This window comes from Eleutherodactylus coqui, chromosome 4 (assembly GCF_035609145.1).
Source record: "Eleutherodactylus coqui strain aEleCoq1 chromosome 4, aEleCoq1.hap1, whole genome shotgun sequence".
Lineage (NCBI taxonomy): Eukaryota > Metazoa > Chordata > Amphibia > Anura > Eleutherodactylidae > Eleutherodactylus > Eleutherodactylus coqui.
The window spans coordinates 141370411-141394397 of NC_089840.1; positions in this window are offsets into that span (position 1 = coordinate 141370411).

Here is a 23987-nt window from a genome sequence, read left to right on the forward strand (position 1 = left end):
GTCTCACTTTCCCACTCTCTTCATAGATGCCAAATTGCATCACAACCTAAATGAATCCATGTGTAGCTTGCGCACAATGTCTCTGACACACATCTGTGCTGTCATTCAGGACTTCATTCATCTGCACGGCCGCAAGACAAACTCAGGACAAGTTAAAAAAATAAATACGGCTCTGATGTATTAAAATGATTTATCAAACTTACACTCAACTACATCTGATGTCCTAAAAAGTCTACTTAAAAAGATTGCTTGATGACACTTTATCTCTAATAAGAGTTACCTAGTGTAATCCTAGGTTAAGGGAATATTCTATTTATGAAGGACAATGGATCGTCACATGACTGGAGAGGGGAGATCGAGCCAGGGACATCATTTTATTCTAAAGTAAATCCCCCAATAATAGGTAATAGGTACAATTGGCTTTACGCCACTAATGCCATTTAGTTAAATAGCCGGTACAGGATTACAAATCCATTTTTACGCCATTTTTTACACTCTAAGGGATAATCTCCAATTCTAAAGTAGGGATGTCCAGAATGCAGGGGGAGTAGTAGGTACCCTAAGAAGAGGTATAGGAAGTCTGAGCTCCATACAAAGTGTAAGATTCAGGTGGAGATGCTCATGGTGGGGGCCATAACATGGTTTGTTCATGGTTAGTAGGGACAAGGGGACATTGGTTAGGTGTTAATTTTTCAGTCACCTTATAGTTCTTTTAGATATTAGCCTAACGTAGACCTATAGGAAACTCACAAAGGATAAGACCTCATTGAGTCCTTTTGGTTGAATACAATCAGTCCTGTAGGTCCACTCTGCTTCCTTCTGCAGAAGCCTTTTGTCAATGTTGCCCCGGCACCAGTAACTTTGTATAGACTCGATACCCTGAAATTTGATTAGGTCAGGGTTTCTATCATGGTAGTCTCTCATATGATTGGCTACCGGTGTATTATAACCTCACCTAATATTACCCACGTGCGCTAAAATACGGTGTCTGAATTGTTGTGTGGTTTTACCTATATAGTTCTTCTGGCAAGGGCAAGTAGTAATGTAGACAAGGTGGGAAGTACGTCAGTTGATGAATTCCCTAATCTTGTACGATATGCCTGTAGATGCACTTCTAAAATCATGACCCCTTAGGATGTTGTTACACACAAGACAATCTGAACAAGGGAAAGTCCCAACCAGTTTGTATTTATTTAACCAGGTTGAGGACTCCAACCTGATAATTCGTGTGTTGTTATCTTCATCACGTCTTCTCGGCACAAGAATATTAGATCTGTTCTGTTCTTCTGCATATTTAAATGCATCTCTAATGATCCCCTCCGGATAACCTCTTTGGGCAAATCTCTCTCCTAGTTGTGCACTTTCTGATTTAAAGTTATCCAGATCTGCGCAATTTTGCTTAAGGCGTAGGAACTGACCCTTTGGAATGCCTCTCCTTAGGAAGTAGGGGTGACAACTTTCCCAGGAGAGAAGACTATTCGTGGCGGTAGGCTTTCTATAGAGGGTTGATGAAAGGGTACCTTCTGATGTTTTAAATATTCTCACATCAAGAAATGTTATTGATTCTTCCTGTATTTCCATCGTCAGCTTTAAATTGATGGAATTAGTATTCAGGAGTTCCACGAAATCAGTAAAGGCCTGTTTTTTCCCAGACCATAATAGGAACACGTCGTCAATGTACTGCAGCCATAGTGGGATGCTATTAGTCCACTGAGTATTCATCTCAGTAAAGACCACCTGCTCCTCCCACCAGCCCAGGAACAAATTTGCATACGATGGGGCACAGGGACTCAGCATCGCGGTGCCCCTAAACTGGTGGAAGAAGCGGCCATTGAAGACAAAATAGTTTTTTGTGAGCACAATGGATAATAAATCCATAATAAACTGATTGTGTTGAGGTACCCATTCCCTCTTTGTTTGAGGAAAAAAACGACTGCATTAGGCCCTGTGCTGTGAGGGATGGAGCTGCAGATCCCTTCCACATCTAGACTGGGGAGAAAGATGTGGGGCCCAATGTGTATCCCATTGATTTGTCTCAGCACATCAGTAGTGTCGCGCACATATGATGGTAATGCTATCACAAAGGGGCGCAAGATTATATCTATGTATATTCCAGCATCCTGTGTTAGGCAATCAATTCCTGAGACTATATGTCTGCCTTTCAACGGCTCAAATCCTTTATGAATTTTTGGCAGACAATAAAACGTTGATATCCGCGGGTGATTAGGCATCAAAAAATCTAATTCTGTTGTGCTTATGCAACAAGTCGCCTTTGCATGTAAAAGGAGGGTCTTAAGGCTTGTTCAGAAGGATTCGTTTGGGTCAGAAGTCAGTTTTCTATACGTGTCACCATCATTCAGGAGACACATACACATCGCAACATATTTATCCCTGTCCATTATCACTGTGTTTCCTCCCTTATCCGAGGGTTTGATTACTAGTCCCTCGTTCATTTCCAATTGTTGTAATGCTAGGAGTTCTTCAGGGTCTAGGTTATTTCTTATGCTTCTGGAAACTGGTATATCCTTAATTTCACTCATTATTATTTTTTCGAAGATGTCGATATGCGGTGAGATTCCTGGGGGTGGGTTTTTGATGCTCACTATTCTCAATTCAGTGAATGGTTCCTCCCCCACCGCCCTATTTTCAGCATTTTCCAAAGATTCTAGGGCCTCTAGGCCAGGTAGATCACTCGTCTTTGACTGCGTAGAATTTTCTCCATCCTATTTTGCGAAGGAAGAGGGCCATGTCCTTTGTCCAGGTGAACCTATTAAACCAGACCGCCGGGACAAAGGACAAGCCCCTCTCCAGCACGGAAACCTGACCCTTAGTCAAGGGTTGAGACGATAGATTAATGACCCTCATTTTCTCATTGGATGACACTGGCTGCTGTGATACCTCCTGATTATGTAATGTCTGTGGCATCGCATGCAGCTCAAACACTAGGCTATCCCTTATTTGGGGTGTTGCCAGAGCTCACAGTACAGGGTTCATGTCTCTATTCCCCCCAGTGTGTGGACTCATGCATGGGCCTTTTTTTTTGTTGGAAGAAATACTGCCTATATTAGTCTCTGAATTTTGGCAGGTCCGTAGTGCTGATATTGCGGAACTTTCTCCAGTACTTAGTGTGCTGGATTGAGGTCTTTCCGTTCCCGCATAAAGTATTGGCCAATTGGTTCGCCCAGGATCCCGGTGGCTCTCTGAATGGGTTCTCTTCCTCTTCCCCTCTGACGCCCCCTCTGACGACTCCTTGATGTATTTTGATAGCCAGATTCTCTATCCAATATCTCTGCTTCTGAGGAACTTATATCCGTGCCAAAGGGGAATCATCAAAGGGGAATAAGATGTCCAGGTATCTTAATGCACTTGCAAGCTACAGCGTTACCTAGCAACCACGACGTCTAATCTATCTACCTGCTAGTCTACCAACAGGATGACATCATGGGACGTGCTGATGTTGGCGCGCTACCTAGTAATGGGAGTGCTGCTTAGCTGCTTAGCGATGCTCCGTCTGAACGTGATGACGTCATGGTGCGTGCCTACGTCGGCGCGCTGCCTGGCGTGATGACGTTATGATGCGCGCTGACGCCGGCACGCTACCTAGAAATGGGATTGCTGCTAAACACGCGACAATTGGACGGCCTGATCAGATCATCAGACTGGAGTTTCCTTATAGGTATAACAGGGTCTTTATTAATCCCCAGAGGAGTAAGGACCCATAAAGAGGTCGCCACGCCACAATGATTATGCACTGTGGTAGTGGCAACACTTGATGAGTGGGCCCAGTCCCTAAGTGAGGGGAGTATCCTCTGTGGTGTGAGCTGATTGGCTCATGGGGTTCATACCCCCAGCCAGTGGGTGAGGCTTCGACCTTATAAGACTTGGCCAAACACCTAGCAAGTCATTAATCGCCAGCCTACCACTAAGGCTGGTGATGCTCTTACTTTGTTATTTTTGTTGCTGATAGGGTGGTGGTTGGGTCAGGGCTCTACAGGACTATAGGGTCTGGCTATACTGCACTAACTACTGAATAGAACCTCTCACTCTCTATCTAGCCTGGACTGCATTAATTTGCTTGTCCTCTTGTAAAGGTGGATTATCTAGCATTAAGAATATCTACTACCAATAGAATGCATGGGCTCCTGACGAAACTACCTTTTCGTAGTAGAAACACGTTGAACCTGGAACTTTAATATTTGGAACTGGAATTTTTTGAAATCCAGAAAATAGACATTCTGAAGTGGAATGTTGTTCCATAGATAACCACCAGGTTATCATATTTTAGGAGCAGTATTCTAGGGGATTGAGGTACTCTTGGGGCACCCACAAAAAATATATATGTGGCACCAACCTAGACTGCCACGAGTGCATTCCAAGAATTTACACACTATCATCCCCTCAGGGTTGATCCATAGGCCCTACTACTCCCTTGTTGTAGCACCTGCCTGGTGTTTGAAAAAGCCTTTCTGTTTGTATGTCACACGAGATTTAGTTTTTAAATATATTTAATAAAGGTTATATTTTAGAGATTAAGAATCCTCACCGTGAACAACTACATTTGGTGAGTTTATCTGAACAGGTTAACCCCTTAAGGACAAAGCCTATTTTGGCCATAAGGATGCAACGATTTTTGGGGGCATTTTCATCTTCACATTTCAAAGGCCATCATTTTTTATTTTTTAAAAGGAACATGGCCGGATTGGGGCTTGTTTTTTGCATGACGAACTGTAGTTTTACGAATACCATTTTGGAGTACTAATAATGTGTTGTACAACTTTTATCCAATTTTTTTTGAGGGCGGGGAGAAAAAGAACATCAATTCTGCCATTTTTTACAGCATAAATCATGCAACGTAAATTACATGATAATTTTTTTCTGCAGAGTGGTACAATTACAATGATACCAAAATCATTTTATTTGGGTAAAAACCCATTGTGGAATTTTTTTTACATTGTTGCATCCAAAGTCCTATATTTTTTTAATTTTTCCATGAATGGAGCTTTATGAGGGCTTGTTTTTTGCATGATGAGCTGTAGGTTTTATTGGTACCATTTGGGTTAAAATATGGGTTTTAAAATCACTTTTATTGCTCTTTTGGGATGCAAAATAAACAAAATAGGCATTTTAGGGATTATTTTAAAACAGTTTTTGCTGTGCAGGATAAATAGTGTGTTCAATTTATTGTACAAATTGTTATGGATACGATGATACTAAATATGAGGGGAAAGTGTGCAAAAGCTTTTTTTTATATGGTGTCTATTTACCACTATTTTTAGGGAGGGGGTTATGTCTCTGTAGGGGACTTGAACTATGAAACCTATGATCACTATGATATGCATTGCAATACTTCTGTACTGTAATGCAGTATCACTCACAATAGCAATCACAGGATGCTGCAGGCCGAGACACTAGTGTCTGGTGCCTGGCTGCCATCGCAACCCATCGGCCATTTGCGATTGCATTGCGGACACCCGATGACATCACAGAAGCAATGCGCTTCCTCTGTGAACCCCTTACATGTCGCGATGTACATCGAGGCACATAAGGTGTTAGGAGCAGAAATCAATATTCACATTGATCGCCGCTATTGCAGCCAGAGGCCAGCTATCAGTGACAGCCTGCTGCCGCTGCAGGATGGCACAGGCTCGCTCCTGAGTCCATGCCATCCACAAGACGTAAAATGATGTCCTGTTGCTTTAAGTACCCCCCTAGCCAGGATGTAAATGTACGGGGTTAAACAGTAACACCACCCAAAATACACAGTTACGCTATACTTTGCTATTTTCTCCTCTGCCTAGATGTGTAGTGATTGTAAGGCTTCCATCACAGGTATCTGAGATTTATATGTTGCTCAGCAGTCCAAGTTATTGCATCTTTAATTAGTGACACCCTCTATCTGACACTGTCTAGAGCAGTGGTTCCCAAACTTTTTCAGCCATGGAGCCCTTTTTGAAGCCAAAGATTCTTGAGGAGTGCCAAAGCGGGACTGAGGGCATGTTCATGGGAGGGGTTAGGGGCGTGGTTTATCACAACATATTATTTTTACCTCTGTCATTATAAAAAGGACAGACCCTATATTGGTGGCCCCAGTTGTAATAGTAACCTCCTATATTGGTGGCCCCAGTAGTAATAGCATCCACTATATTGGCCCCAGTAATAATAGCGCCCCCCTATATTAGCCCCAGTAGTAATAGTGACCTCTATTATGGCTCCAGTAGTAATAGTTTCTCCCACAGTGGCCTTAGTAGTAATAGCGTCCCCTATATTGGTCCCAGTAGGAATGGGTGACCTCTATTGCGGCCACAGTAGGAATGGGTGACCCCTATTGCTGCCCCAGTAGGAATAGGTGACCCCTATTGCTGCCCCAGTAGGAATAGGTGACCCCTATTGGGGCCTCAGTAGTAATAGTGACCCCAATTGCTGCCCCAGTAGGAATAGGGACCCCTATTGAAGCCCCAGTAGGAATAGGTGACCCCCTATTGCAACCCAAGTAGTAATAGGTGACCCCCCTATTGCAGCCCAAGTAGTAATAGTGATCCCTATTGCAGCCCCAGTAGTAATAGTGACCCCTATTGCAGACCCAGTAGTAAAAGATGACCCCCTATTGCAGCCCCAGTAGTATTAGGTGACCCAATATTGCAGACCCAACTGTAATAATGACCCCTATTGCAGACCCATTAGTAATAGGTGACCCCTACAGCAGCCCCAGTAGTAATAGGGTCCCCCATTGCCCCACCACCACCACCACCACCACTGGTCCCCACTCTACTCACCACTACAACCGAAGCTGGCTCATGTGATCTGCCTTGATATGTCACCACAGGTCCTGTTCCTCACTAAAGCCTGTCCAAACACTGCTACAGTGGTGAGTAGTCCTAGGAAACCTAGACCCTCGCTCTCGCTCGTGGAACCCCAAGGGCTCTGTGGAGCTTAGTTTGGGAAACGCTAATCTAGAGAAAGATTGCCTTGCATTAAGGAGGCCTAAGGGTATCTTCCCATGGGAATGAATTGTTGCTTACCCACTGTAGACAACTGTTTTTTCTCTAGACCTATGTCAAAGGCCTCTCACCCAGCCAACTAGTACCTGTTCTGCACTGACAAGGGTCAAAATCACCAAAACTGCTGTCTGCTTTCCTTATGGAGAAGATTCTTGTTTGGCTTATATCCTTTTAAAGAGTCAGACACTAACTTATAGGCTAGCTGTCCCCAATATCTGGCACTAGAGAGACAGTTATCCTTCTTCCTACAGGACAGTTTCTTTGCATACCTTTTTTTCGCAAGGGGCATTGCTTAGCCTAGAAATCTACCTACACCAACTTGGCAATCTACATAGAGAAACGTTATTACCCCAGAGCCTCTTCTTTACTAGTGTAACCCGAAACAATAGACATTTCATTGTACTTGTATTCACACTCACTCCTACCATTCTGTCTATGTATTTTTAGGAGATGTCTTCCTTCCATTATTCTGAATTTAAATGATGTGTAGCTGTATTAAAGCCAAAGGATATCCGCATAGCATGTTAATAAAAATAACAGCTGCCACTGAAAGTGACTCAGGAAGATCAGAGCTTCACCTTGACATACAGTGCTGCTCCCTTTTCATCACCACATCAGCATCTCATTCACATCTACAATGTAATTTGTTCTAGAATTTATCTGCTAAATCGTGAAGTAACTGGAAGCTACTGGAAAGATGTATCACATTTGAGTGTACTATCCATACATTTGAAAAAAAGATGTGGTTTATTGCATAGACATCTTGTCTTTTTGCTAAGACCATCATATCCAATATCAAAACCCTTGGTGCTGTGAAAGTACTGAATTATATTTTATGCAGTAATGTGATGTGCATAATATTTGTGCAATGTGCAAAGCAAGAAGTATGTGTGCAAAAGACACAAATTGTAGGTGAAGTTTTACTAATGTGGTCTCAGATACTGAGCAGTCAGTTTTATCATAATTAACCTTTGTAATGTTTTTCTAGGAGGTAAGTATCATACATGCTATAGACTGTGAATCATTGATTTTGTGGAGGTTATCACACTATATAACCTCCTGTATTGCAACAATAAAATAGAAGAGCTTGGAAATATCACCTGAGTATTTCTCATTGTTTTCCTCTCCAATGCATCAAATAATAATAATTAGGCACACCTGATTGTTAAGGCTACGATGTCTTAAATAGCACCAACTAAATTTATCTGAGCCCTGCCCATTTTGCAAAGCCCATGGTGGGCAAAACTGTTCAATATTGGTTGCCATATTTAGATAAGAGAATCTATCTGATTCTGCATAAATACAATGAAAGAATAGTTATGTGTTATAATTGTGAAGTACGTGAGGAGTACATAAGAACTATACATAAGGCATTCTATTTATGCAAAGTTCCTCTTTCACAGTGATAGAAGAAGAATGTTTGACTTTGCTGACCCTTAGAGGATCTGTAAGGTGGCACATTCTCCTTTCCATCGGAAGGGGTGCGGGCAGCAGAGGGTGTAATAGTGAATAGAAGGAAACAGGAACTCAGAAAACAGGAATGTGAAAACATTTACTGTCGGACACGCGCCAAAGGTTTCTTTTTTAATCCAACTCATATCCCACTGGTGTTAGTTGGGACAAAAAGGGTCTGACTACAACATTCAGAATATATAAGCCTTTCAAAGCTGATCAATTAAAGAAATACTAGAATTTTAAACTGTTTGAAAGTTCCATGGAAGACAAAAATAGATAAACTGTGTAACAAGCTTTAACTTTAAGGGTTACATTGTGGCTGAAAAATTACAATATTATTTTTGTGCCTTGTTTTAGAATATATCTTAGGAATTTAACTTTATTCTAAAGATAATTGACCAGCAGGTCACCTGCTCTATTATGCCCTGCATAAAGCAAAAAGAAGATGGGCTGCTGAGTTCTCTTGCAAGAAGCCCCATTTTATCATATTAGAAAAAAAATAAACTGGAAGGAACACTTCACATCCATAATGTCCTGCGTGTGATCTCTGTTAGGATCCCGGCACTCTGTTGGCACCAATGTATGTTGGTTTTTTGGTCATTTTTTCTCTGGGTAACTTAGGTGGAATCTAGTAAGGTCTCTTTTACACAGGATGCGCCCGACAGCCGTCCCGGCAATGCTCACTCTTGTGCTTTTACACAGGAAGAGCATCGCCGACTGTGCTGACGGAATGGAGGCGAAGCAGCTAGGGATCGTTCTGGCCCGCTCACCTCCATTTACAGTAAACAGCCAGTTCATAAGTGATACTGCATGTTTATGAGGAGCAATTCATTCTTCAGTTTTCTTCATGCAGAAACTGAACGATGAATGAGAAGTGAAAGACTTCTCGTTCATCATTCACTCACTGGATCATGGGGATCCAAACAGTAATCGTTCCGTGTAAAAGCAACGTAACCCCTTAGTGACCAAGCCTGTTTGCGCCTTAATGACCAGGCCAAATTTTGGAAATCTGACGTGTACTTTAACATAGAATAGTTCCATAAAGGTTTTGCATATCCAAGTGATTCTGACATTGTTTTTTCACCACATGTTGTACTTCATTTAGGTGGTGAAAATAGTCCAATATAATTTGTTTATATTTATTAAAAGTGCCAATATTGGGAAAATTTTAAAAAATATATTGTTTTTTCACATTTTCAATTGTAATATATCAAATATGTGAAAACATACCTTACAAACTTTTGCTAAGATATATATTTCCATCTATTTACTTTATTCTGAATGCACATTTGAAAAACTTTTATGTTTTTTTAACCATTTAGGAGACGTACAAATTTAACATTACTTTTCAGCATTTTGAGGAACACTTTGTTTTCCTGCACCAAGCCAAGTTTGCAAAGGCTCATGAGTGTCAGAATAATAGATACCCCCACAAATGACCCTATTTTAAAAACTACACCCCTTAATGTATTGACTGAGGGGTGTCATGAGTATTTTGACCCCACAGTTGTTTTCAGGAATTAATTCAATTTAGATGAGAAAAATTAAAATTTAATATTTTTGCAAATATGTCATTTTAAAGACATATTTTTTTTCTATAGTTTACATGAAAATAAGGATTTACACCCCAAAATGGATCCCCCTGTTTGTCCTGTGTTCAAAAATATACCCAATGTGGCCCTAATCCTATATCTGAGTGCACAACAGGGCCCAAAATGAAAGGAGTAGTCAGTGTCTTTCAGAACAGAAATTTTGCTTGAAGGCGTTTTAGGCCCCATAGCACACTTGTAGAGTTCTTGAGTGCCCCAAACCATAGAAAACTACCACAAATTACCCCATTTTGAAAACTAGACCCCTTAACAAATTTATCTAGGGGTGTACTGCCCATTTTGACCCCACGGTTTTTGAATGAATTCAAGCAAAGCAAAGAGAAAAAATTGTGATTTTCGTTTTTTTTGGCAATTCTGTCATTTAAAAACAGCTTTTTTTGTACAGCATTTAGAAAAAAAGATTTTTATCCTACCTTAGACGGCTTCTAGCTCCTGGTTCCATGCAGCAGGTGCATCTCCAAGTGCTTGTACAGCCTTGCAGTCACTTTTTTGTACAGCACACATATAAATGAAGACTTGCACCCCAAAATGGATACCCCTGTTTGTCCTATGCTCAGAGACAATACCCATTGTAGCCCTAATCTTCTGTCTGGATGCACAACGGGGCCCAAAATGAATGGAGTAATTGGTGGCTTTCAGAACATAGATTTTGCTTGAAGTCCTTTTAGGCCCCATAGCACACATGTAGAGTTCTTGAGCGCCCAAAACCAAAGAAAAGCCTCACAAATTACCCCATTTGGAAAACTAGACCCCTTAACGAATATATCTAGGGGTGTACTGCCCATTTTGACCCCATGGTTTTTGAATGAATTCAAGCAAAGCAAAAGGAAAAAATTGTGATTTTCGTCTTTTTGGCAATTCTGTCATTTTAAAAAAACAGCTTTTTTTGTACAGCACACATATAAATGAAGACTTGCACCCCAAAATGGATACCCCTGTTTGTGCTGTTTTCAGAAATATACCCATTGTGGCCCTAATCTTATGTTCACATGCACAACGGGTCCCAAAATGAAAGGGGTAATCGGTGGTTTTCAGAACATAGATTTTGCTTGAAGTCCTTTTAGGCCCCATAGCACACTTGTAGAGTTCTTGAGCGCACAAAACAATAGAGAACCCCCACAAATGACCCCATTTTAAAAACTAGACCCCTTAACGAATGTATCTAGGGGTGTACTACCTATTTTGATGCCACAGTTTTTGAATGAATTCAAGCAAAGCAAAAGGAAAAAATTGTGATTTTCATTTTTTTGGCAATTCTGTCACTTTAAAAACAGCTTTTTTGTACAGCACACATGTGAATGAAGACTTTCATCCCAAAATGGATACCCCTGTTTGTGCTGTTTTCAGAAATATACCCATTGTGGTCCTAATCTTATGTCTGGATGCACAACAGGGCCCAAAATGAAAGGAGCAGTCGGTGGCTTTTAGAACATAAATTTTGCTTGAAGGCCTTGTATGCCCCATAGCACACTTGTAGAGTTCTTGAGCGCCAAAAACAATAGAGAACCCCCACAAATGACCTCATTTTGAAAACTAGACCCCTTAACGAATTTATCTAGGGGTGTATTGTGTATTTTAACCGTACAATTTTTGAATAGATCTAAGCAAAGCAGTAGGAAAAAATAGCAATTTTCATTTTTTGGGCAATTGCGTCAATTTAAAAACAGTTTTTTTGTACAGCACACATATAAATGAAGACTTTCACCCCAAAATGGATACCCCTGTTTGTCCCGTCTTCAGAAACATACCTATTGTGGCCCTAATCTACTTACAGGACACATGGCTAGGCCTATAATGAAAGGAACACCCGTTGGATTTCAGGGTACAACTGAAGAAATTCCAGGCCCCATTGCCTGCTTGTAGTGCCCTTGAGCGGCTAAAACGATAAGGAACCCTCCCAAATGACCCCATTTTGAAAACTAGACCCCTTAGCAAATTCATCTAGGGTTATACTGCGTGTTTTGATCCCACTGTATTTCACTGAATCTTATCAAAGCAGAAGGAAAAAATTACGATTTTAAATTTTTTTGAGAATTGTTTCAATTTAAAAACAGTTTTTTTGTACAGCGTACATAGGAATGAAGAAGTTCACCCCAAAATGGATACCCCCGTTTGTCCCGAGTTCAGAAACATACCCATTGTGGCCCTAATCTACTTACAGTGCCCATGGCAAGGCCTATAATGGAAGGCGCACCCGTTGGATTGCAGGGCATAACTGAATAAATTCCAGGCCCCATTGCTCATTTGTACGGAATAAAAAATGACTCCCTAAAAATATCCCCCCCCCCCCTCTGTGCCCTTTTCGGCTTTCCCCAAATCTTAGATAAAAGTAATAATGTGAACTGTGTGGTATTTCCGAAGACAGGGGTTATTACGGAGGCTGGCTGGAATGGGCACATGGGCCAATAAAACCAGTACCCCCCCCTCCTCTCATGCTTTTTGGGGGTCATTTCTTGACCTCAGTGGCGGGTATGGAGTGTAAAAAGTGGCGTTCCGTGAGTCTTCGTAAGCTTGATGAGGTGCGGCGGTCTCGTACAGAAGACGCTTAATAAGCTGCTCCTGGAACTGCATGAAGGCAAGCGTTCCGGGGGCTTCTTGTAAAATACGTATTACAGGTAGCGATCTGAATAACGCCGGGCTCACGCAGCCGTAGGTGGAATCCGCTTGCGGACGCCCACAGCGGATCCCATCTGTGAGCCCGGCTGTGACCCTGCGTACGGCCACATAATGTACTGCGCATAACTCCCTACTCACACAGGCGGTCATTCGCAGTACAAATTTTTTTTGTTTGTTTGTATTTCCCGCACCGTCGCTTAGCGATGACACGGGTACCCGCAGCCCGTATACAACGTAGATGCGTATGGGCTGCGGGTATATCTGCGACCATGGAGCACAATAGGCTCTATGCTGCGGATATCCACAGTAAAATAGAACCTGCTGCGTTCTCTTTTCTGCGAGTGGATTACGCAATTCCAACCCACTAATGTGAGCGGAATTGTGTAATCCAATGCGATTGATCTGCGTATTACCGCGAATCAGACGTATGTGGAATCCGTAATTCCTATCCGGTCATGTGAGACCGACCTATGTTAGATCGCTACTTTTTTATTACGTGACCAGGGACTGCTCAAAGAGGCCACCCGTCACTGCTCCGGGTTCTCGGCGACCGTTGGTCGCCAAGAGCAAGGGGATTTTAAGTTTCCTGGGCTCCCCGACTGCTGCGCATGTGTCCGGAGGGCACCGACAGCATGGAGCTGTCATGTCCATAGCCTACGGGGCTTTATTCTCTGTAGGACGCATGTTTTTACGTCTTCAGATAATAAAGCCCACTTGGGCAGGACGTAAAAAGGCAATGGGCTGGTCGTTAAGGGGTTAAGTCATCTGAACTTTATATCAGCTGGAAAGAGCTACGGCCAGTAAAGGAAAGACTTGAACAAGTAAGCACGTCCCCAGAGGTTCCTCCTATAACTTGTCAGCAATCCATAGATCAGAACATTACCAAGAACCAACATATCACCTTTACATATAAGTTATGCCTTTCTGATGATTTAAGAAAAAAATTCCTTTAATCAACTTAAAGAACATCTACACTCAAAAATAGTTTATATATCTGTAAATATAATTACTTACTGAGATATTGGCATTTTTTTCTACTATTTAGCTACAGTGGGCATTTTATGGAAAAAAAACGTGAAAAACTGTTTTTACAGCATATTTTAAAACCCAGGGGAAAAGAACAACTCAGATTTATATTTTTTGGTGATTTTTAGAATTTTAAGGAAATGTTCTTCCACCTTGTTTTGCAATACATATATAGGATTCATGCATAGACAGTCATAATTACTTTTGTTTTCAAAGTGTAAGAGGAGGGGTCTATGTGTCAACAAATGGACATTTGCTGGCCGTTTACCATGTAATATAATACACATAACATTCCTAGATATCTCAATTAGAGAACCTTCAAAATAACTTTGAGAAAAGTAAATTCAAGGTCAAACTGAAATGTTATGGAGCCCTGACAGCCCCGCAGTTCCTACTTTTTTTGGAATCAGTAGTTGTGCTAATGATATATCAGAAGATATTTACAGGGCTATCTTGACCTTAAACACCGATGACTTAAAGTGGTTGTCTCGCGAAACCAAGTGGGGTTATACACTTCTGTATGGCCATATTAATGCACTTTGTAATATACATCGTGCATTAAATATGAGCCATACAGAAGTTATTCACTTACCTGCTCCGTTGCTAGCGTCCTCGTCTCCATGGTTCCGTCTAAATTCGCTGGCAGCTTGCTTTTTTAGACGCGCTTGCGCAGTCCGGTCTTCTCCTTTCAGCACAAGCCGCTTCAGTGTGCTCGCCGCTACAGCTCTTCTGCGCATGCGCAGACGAGCTGTCACTGCTCGGGAGCGCGCTGGAGCGGCCATTCTGTACCATCCTCTGTTAGAGGAAGGTGCAGAGCCGCCCAGCTGTCCCAAGAAGCCGCCCAGCTGTCCCGCCGTCCTGCCGTCCTGCCGCCCAGGTAAGTGATGGGCCGGGGGGGCTGCTGCTGTGCCGGGGGGGCTGCCGCTGTGCCGGGGGGGGCTGCGGCTGGGCCGGGGGGGCTGCCGCTGTGCCGGGGGGGCTGCGGCTGGGCCGGGGGGCTGTCGCTGTGCCGGGGGGGCTGCCGCTGTGCCGGGGGGGGCTGCCGCTGTGCCGGGGGGGCTGCCGCTGTGCCGGGGGGGCTGCCGCTGGGCCGGGGGGGCTGCTGCTGGGCCGGGGGGGCTGCCGCTGTGCCAGGGGGGCTGCCGCTGGGCCGGGGGGGCTGCTGCTGGGCCGGGGGGGCTGCCGCTGTGCCGGGGGGGCTGCCGCTGTGCCGGGGGGGCTGCGGCTGTGCCGGGGGGGGGCTGCGGCTGGGCCGGGGGGGCTGCTGCTGGGCCGGGGGGGCTGCGGCTGTGCCGGGGGGGGGGCTGCGGCTGGGCCGGGGGGGCTGCGGCTGTTCCGGGGGGCTGCGGCTGGGCCGGGGGGGCTGCCGCTGGGCCGGGGGGGCTGCCGCTGTGTCGGGGGGGCTGCCGCTGGGCCGGGGGGGCTGCCGCTGTGCCGGGGGGGGCTGCCGCTGGGCCGGGGGGGGGCTGCCGCTGTGCCGGGGGGGGGGGGGCTGCGCCGGTTACCTGCTGCCTGGCGGTGGGTGACTGTGTGCCGTGGTCGGCCGCGTTCAATCCATGGGTCCGGTCGGCGGCTGCGGGGCGTCTGGTTGTCAGGGAGACACAGCTGGTAGCGTCTCGGGAGCGCGCACGTCGGGCTACAGCAAGCGATGGGAAAAGAGCCGGCGGCCATCTTGGGAAAATTTTTATAAGTTGCTGAAACGCTGGAACTGTAAGTACAAACTAGCTAGAAAAGTCATTTACAGGGGGGCTTAGTAATGTATGCTTAATTAGGGGGACTGGGCAAAAAAAAAAATTCACTGCTTCCTCGAGACAACCCCTTTAACTATACGATAGGCCATTAATATTGGATCAGTGGGGGTTCGACTCTTAGCACCCCCGCTGATCATTGTGGGAGCGCGAGGCATGTTGTCTACACCTACAAGCGGTCTGGTTCACATTCAGAATATCATACGTTTCCTAGCAGCAGCTCTGAGTATGAGATAGAGCAGCTTTTATCTTAGGTTTATGGCGAGCATTGGATATTGTTCCTAGCTGCTGAGAGGACGGGTTTAGGCAGGAAAAATAGGAATAGTATAAAATCCTCTGGAGAGTTCTGTCGTGGTAACAGAGGAAACTAGAGATATTTCTGATTACTTTCCTCTAGAACTAATGAATAATGGGCCACCAAATATATAGTACTGTACACTGGGATACATTTTATGAAGTAATAGAGAATACCATCTGGAAACTATCTTGATTGGTTTCCTCTGGCTGATTTGCAATGGAGGTTTTATGTGTTAATTGAAAGCATTTCCCCAATTATTTTCTGTGAGGAGAAGTCTCTTTCCCAGGATTTGATATAGCAAGTAAACAGCGACTTGGAGAGATGGCAGAACTTCATATTATTGTGTGTAGAGATACACAAACTTTTACTGATGCAGGTATCCTGTGCAGAAAGTTTATATTTGAAGGACATTGAGCAGATACAAAGAATGTGTGGGTCTCCAGATAATAGAAGTAGTTAGTAACTTTAGAGTAGATTTGTTAGCTTTTCTATGATAATGTAAGAGGGGTAAATAAGCCTAAAATGTATGTTTGCAGTCTGTTGTAGTAACCATGTAACCCCTATTCCACTATACTTGTATGAAAATGCAATTTGTCACAGTTATCTGTCTGGTTATATATATATGGATGGAATATACTGTATTACTGAATGCTAAATGTGCCAAATTGTACTGAGCATGCCCAGACAGCCCAGTATAGGAGACAGAAGAAAGATCTAGAAAAAAGTGGGTGGATCTCTCTGCTGCCAGAAGGAGGGGCAGTTAGGAGCTGCTCAGGTGATGACCGTTGGTGTGGAAGCCACAGTCTTGTCATGGTAACTGGCCCCTGGCCTGTTCCGGGGCCACACAGTCCAGATAGATTAAGAAACAGAGAAAAGATTTCGGTAAACAGAAAGAGTCTTTACTTGGCAGCTAAATTAGCAGAACAGTCTATTTAAATTGGCACACAGTTTCGGAATGTTGCAACACAATTTCAATGCACCACAATGCTGACTCTATACTGGCAGCACTTGACAGCCATTGCAGACAAAGTCACAGTTACTTTAAATATTTAGCAGGCGTAAGTCCAGTGATACACTCATAGTCTCTTAATAGTAGACACTCATAGTCTCTTAATTGTGATCCTCCCCTTTTTCAGCATTAGAGCAGGCCCTGACCAAAGTGCCTACAACCAACCAACTGGCCAGACACTCTTAGCTCCAGCCAGGAGGCTCCAGGGCTTTCTGGAGCTCACTAGCTCAAGCTGCACCCAACTTCTTCCATAGCAGATGTCCACAGGTTCTTTCATGGTTCACCATTCAGACCACAGCTGTGACTAAAATTTTCACAAGCTGGTTCTTTAACACAATCATACAAAGTGAACATACTATGCACAGATTTTCCTTTCCATACTTCTCTTCCTCATACATACTACATTAGGTAATGCCCTTTCTCTTCTACTGTTTTAGGACAATACTTTGTCACAGACAATAAGTTATGAATATCCCCAGTTCAAGACTCCTACTGGCTCACTTTCTGGGTAGATTTTCTACATCCTGAATATCCAGAGGATTGAGGAACTGCAGCAGGAACATCTCTTGAGCTTATCTTCTCCATATCATGATAAATATATTACTATAGCCACAGGGTTGTATGGATAGTTGACAAACATCCCTGACTAGCAGTATATCCCCATACCATACTCCATGAGCCAGTTCATATTTTCAATCCTTTGCTGCTTTCTCCTGTTTTAGTTCGGCTTATGGTCTAGGAGTAGAGATGAGCGAGCATACTCGTTAGGGGCAGATACCCGAGCAAGTATCATCCTTTTCAAGTAGGGGCGGAAGGGGAGAGCGGGGGGGGAGATCTCTCTCCCTCCCCCCCCCCCCCGATCCCCCCTGCTCACTCCCGCAAACCACAGCTCACCCCCGCCGGCACCCAAATCTTTTCTGATGAGCAGGCAGGTACTCAAAAAGGACAATACTCGCTCGAGTATCGGCCTTTAACGAGTATGCTCGCTCATCTCTATCTAGGAGCCATTCATATTCCGTTATTTATTTATATCCAGTGGTTCTGTTGGGGTATGCATCTAAATCCTTGAAACCAGAAAGCCTATACGGAAGCTATCACTGCCTTTGCTGAAATCTGCCCAACTGTATTATTATTATCTCAAATTGTGTCATCGTACCCTAGATAGTTATTTACGCAAATTGACTTAGGCCTCATGTCCACGGGGAAAATCAGATCCGCTGCAGATTCTACATGTAGAATCTGCAGCGGGTCCCTCCTGCCCCGCGGACATGAGCGCTGAAAATAAGAATTTAAAAGCATTTACCTATCCGTAGCGGGCGGCGAAACTCTGCTCTTCCTCATGGCCGGATCTTCATTTTCGGCCGGCGGATGAATTCCTTACGCCGGCGGCACATCGCCGGCACGTCGTCGACGTGCCGCGCGCATGCGCCGGGCACATCCGCCGAGCCGAAGCAAGGGAGATGCGGCCGTGAGGAAGAGAAGAGCTTCGCGGTCCGCTGCGGTGAGTAAATGCTTTAAATTCCTATTTTAGGTCTCCCGCGGATCCGGACGGCTTCCATAGGCTTCAATAGAAGCCCGCGGGAGCCGACCCCGCGGGAGACCCGCACGAAAATGGAGCATGGTCCAGATTTTTTCATGCTCCATTTTTTTTAAAATGCCTTTTATTGACGATCCGCGGGTATTTATCTACCCGCGGGTGGTCAATGCATCCCTATGGGGTGCGGATCCGCGCGCGGGAGATCCGCTGCGGATTTTAAATCACATTTTGCCCGTGGACATGAGGCCTTAATCCTTTTTGAATATGAAAATCAGCACTCTTATAAGTATAATCATAAGGAAAATATATTGGATCAATGTATCTTTAGTTGGGGTGGCTCTCAGACACTTTATGGATCAGCCCTCTCCACGCAGTTCTGTTTTGCACGGCTTCTTTCAGTGCGATCATTTGCATTTTGGTGTCAGCTTTGATAGTATCAAGCCAGCGTGTTCTTTGGCGGCTGGGGTCTTATTTTTCTGCTGACCACTCCAAGCATTATCAATGTTTCTACTGAATTAGCTCGCATTACGTGGCCGAAGTATGAGAGGCCGTGTTTCATAACTTTGTCCTCCAATGAAAACTTTGGTTTGATGCGGTCTAGGACTGTTTTGTTTGTGATCTTGGTGGTCCAAGGAATTATTAGGAGTTTCCTCCAGCACCAAAGTTAAAAGGCATCAATCTTCCTTCAGTTTATTTTCTTCAGTGTCTAACGTTCATAGCTGAAAGTTGTGATTGGGAAGATGATTGTGTTAACTATCCGGCATTTTGTTGCAATGCTTATGTCAAACCTAAGCCTTAAATTAGTAGAACTTGGTGGACAAGTGTCCTATTTCAACCTATATAACTATATCAAAGCAAAATATTGTTCCATTGTAAAGTATAGGAAAAAATCTTCCTGTATTGAAATTAACTTTATTATTACATGAATCAGTGTGATTTTTGATTTCCGAGGTAGTTAAAATATCCTAAAACAAGCATTGTATATGTAGGCCTGCTGCAGTATCGCCAAGTTGCTATAGGAACGCTATTACAGCAGGGGCATCATGGAGGTACAAGAGACACTAGGTCATGCTATCTACATGTCCCAAAGGGACATAATATACAGTGTTCTATTCCTGTTTCTGCATATTTAAGAGTGAGTAGTACAAAGTAGAGCAAGTAGTGACAGATACAAAAGTAAGCTGCAAAGTTCTCACTGGAGACATTATGGCCCACACCACTGAACAGAACCAGTTTGAAGAGCAGGGTGCAGTATGTTTATGAGTTGCCAAAATATATGGCTCGAGACAGGTGAAAACAGGCAGCAGGCCAGATTGAGGGACTAAGATGAGGGGTCCTTATATGGGTGTAAGTGAACCCAGTGCCAAATACCACTACCACCAGGCTTGAAATGGCCCACAGGTGAACAGGTGAATCCCCCGGTGGGCCCTGATCTAGGATGGAGCCCAACCCCCACCCTTACGCACAAGCTGCGCAAAAGGATCTGCACATATTATGTAACTGGAAGTCTACCAATTCCTGCCCACTACATTCTCTGTACACTTCAATGGAAACACAGCCGCATGCAAACACAGCCAACTTTCAATTGAAGTGTATGGAGAATTCAGCAGTGAGGAATTTATGAACGAAGGTCAGGTAATATTTGCATGTGGCTGTACAGAGGTCCCCCAGAGTGAATTTTACTTGTTGGGCACCTCAGTCTGACATGGACCACCACCTACATTTTATAAGGCTGTTAAACATGTTAAGGTGCTCTTACCCACCAATAAAGAGCTACTATGTGAAACCCAGGTTTTCCTATTTCCCTGATGCAACAACTGGCCTGACACTATATTATATGTTATGCTTTGAAATAATGCAAGTCTTCAATTTGTGACTTGTTTGCTCCTCATAACTCATATTATCATTAACTTTCACAAACAGCTACACCTCCTGCACATGAAGGGAAATTCCACGGCGGGATTTTCCACCGAATTTCTGCCCGTGCCCGCTGCCATAGGATTGCATTAGATAATGCAATCCTATGCAGACAGCTGCGATTTGACCACATGAAAACTTGCACAGTAAACAAATTGCAGAATGTCCTATTTCTGTGCGAGCCTCGCAAAGGCCCACACAGAAACGTCACAGCTGACGCGCCGACTCTGCGGCAGCCAGCACATAGCAGAGCTGAGGAGACGGTGGAGCAGGTGAGTCGCGGTGGTCACTGCAGGGGCACGGCTGGCATCCCACTGCGAGATTTCTCGCAGTGGGATCTGTCCCGGCCGTCTGCAGGAGGCCTTACTGTATATAAAAATAAGAAATACAATACAATAAATGTAGAAAGCAGGAATTCTGGTTCTATGTTCGGCTTCTCCTCAATCACTTACTGTAAACTCAAACATTTTCCTGTCGTCATTTCACATTGGAAAGAATGTTACCAGTTTACAACTCCCAACACCTCATATTGTTCAAATATATATAAATATATTCTATTATTATACCAATTGTTTAGCACATCCTGTCACCAGAACTCCTCCTATTGTCTGAAGTCATGTTTCACATAATGTTTGCTTCTTTTTCTTTTCCGTGTCCCTTAAATAAATGTAATAACATTAAATATAATCTTATATAATACATAAACTGCAGAACACATGTTGTTCGTACTGTCTTTTGTTTTATGAAAAAAAAATACCTCCTGTAACTATTGTTCACAGAAAAAAATCACAGTCACTCCTTGGAAGCTGTAGATGTGTATAAGACTCTGATAATATCTGTTAAGAGCCTCCATCATACGAAAAATCATGCATTGCTATTTTTTTTCGCTATCAAATCAATGGACACCTCATTGGAACCTAACAGAACGCAAAGCAATTTCAGGTCACAAAGCCATAGAAGAATTTGGGAGTACAAATTTATTATAACTTTTGACACTTACAACAGAAGGTTAAATTCCCTAATGGGATTCATATGTGAATGGGAAGTATGAGAAATCTATAGCACAGATAACACCTGGTGACCCCCTAACACTAATTCAGGGACCATAAAACCTTCACATCTTTATCAGTGGACTTTTTAAGTATGTTTTTATCTCTCTACTCATCCTGTTGTAGTATCCTTTCTAGTGCAAATTAATCCCATCCACACCTGTGCCTTGTCATAAGTATGTGTATATATATATATATATATATATATATATATATATATATATATATATACAGTAGAACCTCAACTTACGTCATTAATCCGTCCGAACTTCAACTTACGTCATTAATCCGTCCGGAAGCAATGGACTTTAGTAGAAATCAATGTTAGTTGAGGACATTATTTTCATAGGAATTCATGTAAATCCAATTAATTGGTTCTAGATGTTCCAAAAAACACACCAAACCCCATTTAATAGAGAATATCTCTGGTCTTTAATACCAAAAACAACAGCAATACTGAATGAATATAAAACACAACTGTAAAGAATAAATTAACATTTAACAGGTTTTGGGGGATTTTGCATACAGTGCTTTGACATAGGACTGCAGGGGCATCATTATAGCAGTAGGTATCACTGTGTTTTGACATAGGACTGCAGGGACACGCCCTTTCACTTCCTGTTGCAGGGTGTGGCTCACCTGTGAGCAGGTGCTTGCAGCTCCAGGCCTCTCTCTTTCTCCTCCAGGGCCTTGGACTTTTGCTCTCTCCTACCCAGGGGAGGGTGAGGTCCTGGGCTATGGCTAGAAGGAGGACCACTACCCCCACTCTCCGGAGCCAGCCGGTGGAGGATGGGGATGCTTTGCAACTAGCTACCCAGGAGGGGCTGAGGAGATCTAGCAGGATACGCTCCCTCCTGGAGACCACCCGAGGTGGCCGTTGGGCTAGCCAGGGTGAGGGACAGCTGCCCTCCAGGACCTCGACTGCTGTGACTTCCAGCAAAGGCCCTCTTGGAGCCAGGCCAGGTACTTCTGGGGGAGACCCCAGTCCTACCATCAAGAAGTGGGGAACACTGCGGGAGGACATTACTGTCTTTGCTGCCAGGCTCGCTTCAAGGACCCAGGTGTACTGTGAGGCCGGTGGCACCATCAGAAGGCTGCAGGAGGAGTTAAAGGCAGCCAGGTCCCTGGCCAACAATTCAGGTGGGTCAAGGAGAGCCCAATACAACCAGACCGTCCATGAATTGAAAAGCGAGATCTTCACCCTGGTCGGCCATCTTCAGGGGTGCAGGGGAACACAATTTTTGGTGACTGAGATGTTAGAACTTTTTGGGGGTTGTTTTGGAGTCACAGATTCTTAAAGTGACATTAGTTTTTCTCCATCAGGTCTGCTTTTCAAGATATGACATATGTCCATATAAATGTACACTTATTGTGTTATACATGTAATGACTGACAATCAAAAGCTGAAGATACAAAGACAAATCCCAAGAAGCCTACAACACGAATAAAACAAGAGTTTCTTCATTGAGATGTCGATGAAACTACCTTTCTGTGATTTCCTGCGATGAGATCTTCCTGGACATTCGCGTTGGATGTTTCATCAGTAGTCCGCCATTATATGCGTATCCCATCGTCCGCAGTCCTGTTCTTCCACAGTCGTTATTTCCTGGTAAAATCATTCACACTGTTCATCACTTACATCACCAAAACTACCTGGAATCCAATCCAAAATGACTGCTGGTCCTGCAACCTGATGCTCATGTTACGGGACCCCTGCAACATTTAATGCATATGGTCAGGTGAATAAGCCCCAACTGTTATAGACAGAGGGATACATGGTGCAAAAGATAAATAGTGATCATGAGAAAAACCTATTCCCTGAGGAAGCCACACATTAGTGGCGTTACATAGGGGTTATTTGGTTGCGGTGCCCATTTTTCTCATGTCCATTTTTTAGCTTTGTATGTTGATTAATGTCTTTGCAATTTGGGCTTGTGTTTTGAATTGGTTAAGGGTTCATTACTTACTGTCTTTTTGGCCCTGAGATGTTCCTACCTCTTGTTTGGAGATTTTTATGTGCTTTAAGTCCTCTCTTTGTTGTGTTATGTATTTCTATAAACGTTTGCATTTTTTTTAATTAACCGGTGATTTACTATTATTGATGTGCCTTAAGGCTATATTCCTACAAGTCAATGTCAGACTCTTTAGACAAACCTTATAACAATGATTGGGAATTGTAAGCCATGCCAGAAAACCATACACAGACAGCTATTTGAGGGGGTTTTGTCCCTCATAACTGTGCAGTAGGTTTCTGGTTTGACTAGTGCGAGGCTTAAAGACATTGGTCGGGAGGGGTATGATTTCTTCTTAAGGAGAGCACGTAGGTGGTGCTGCAGAGGTATTGTTTCCTGTTTGCATATTTCCCAGGGGAGCATGAATGGCGTTATGTTAGCCTCCTCCCACAATTTCTAGGTGTCTCCTTAAGGAGAAACGATAGCCTTCCTAACCCTTGTGACTTCTACACATTGCATTTTTTCAAACATTAATATAGATGTGTGTCATATTGAGCCCTTATTTCAGCTTCTTTACATTTACCATACATAAAACTGAAATTCTATGTTACATCTTTGGCATTCTGGGAAAACCTCCTCCAAGTAGCTTTCATGCTATAAATTAATTAGGAATCATTTCTGACTGGGTGGTCGAATTCCTGCTTCATCTGCTACAGCGAGTCTTGTGTATATGGGACTGTTATGATGTGGCTGGGGAGGCAGTGTTTGAGGA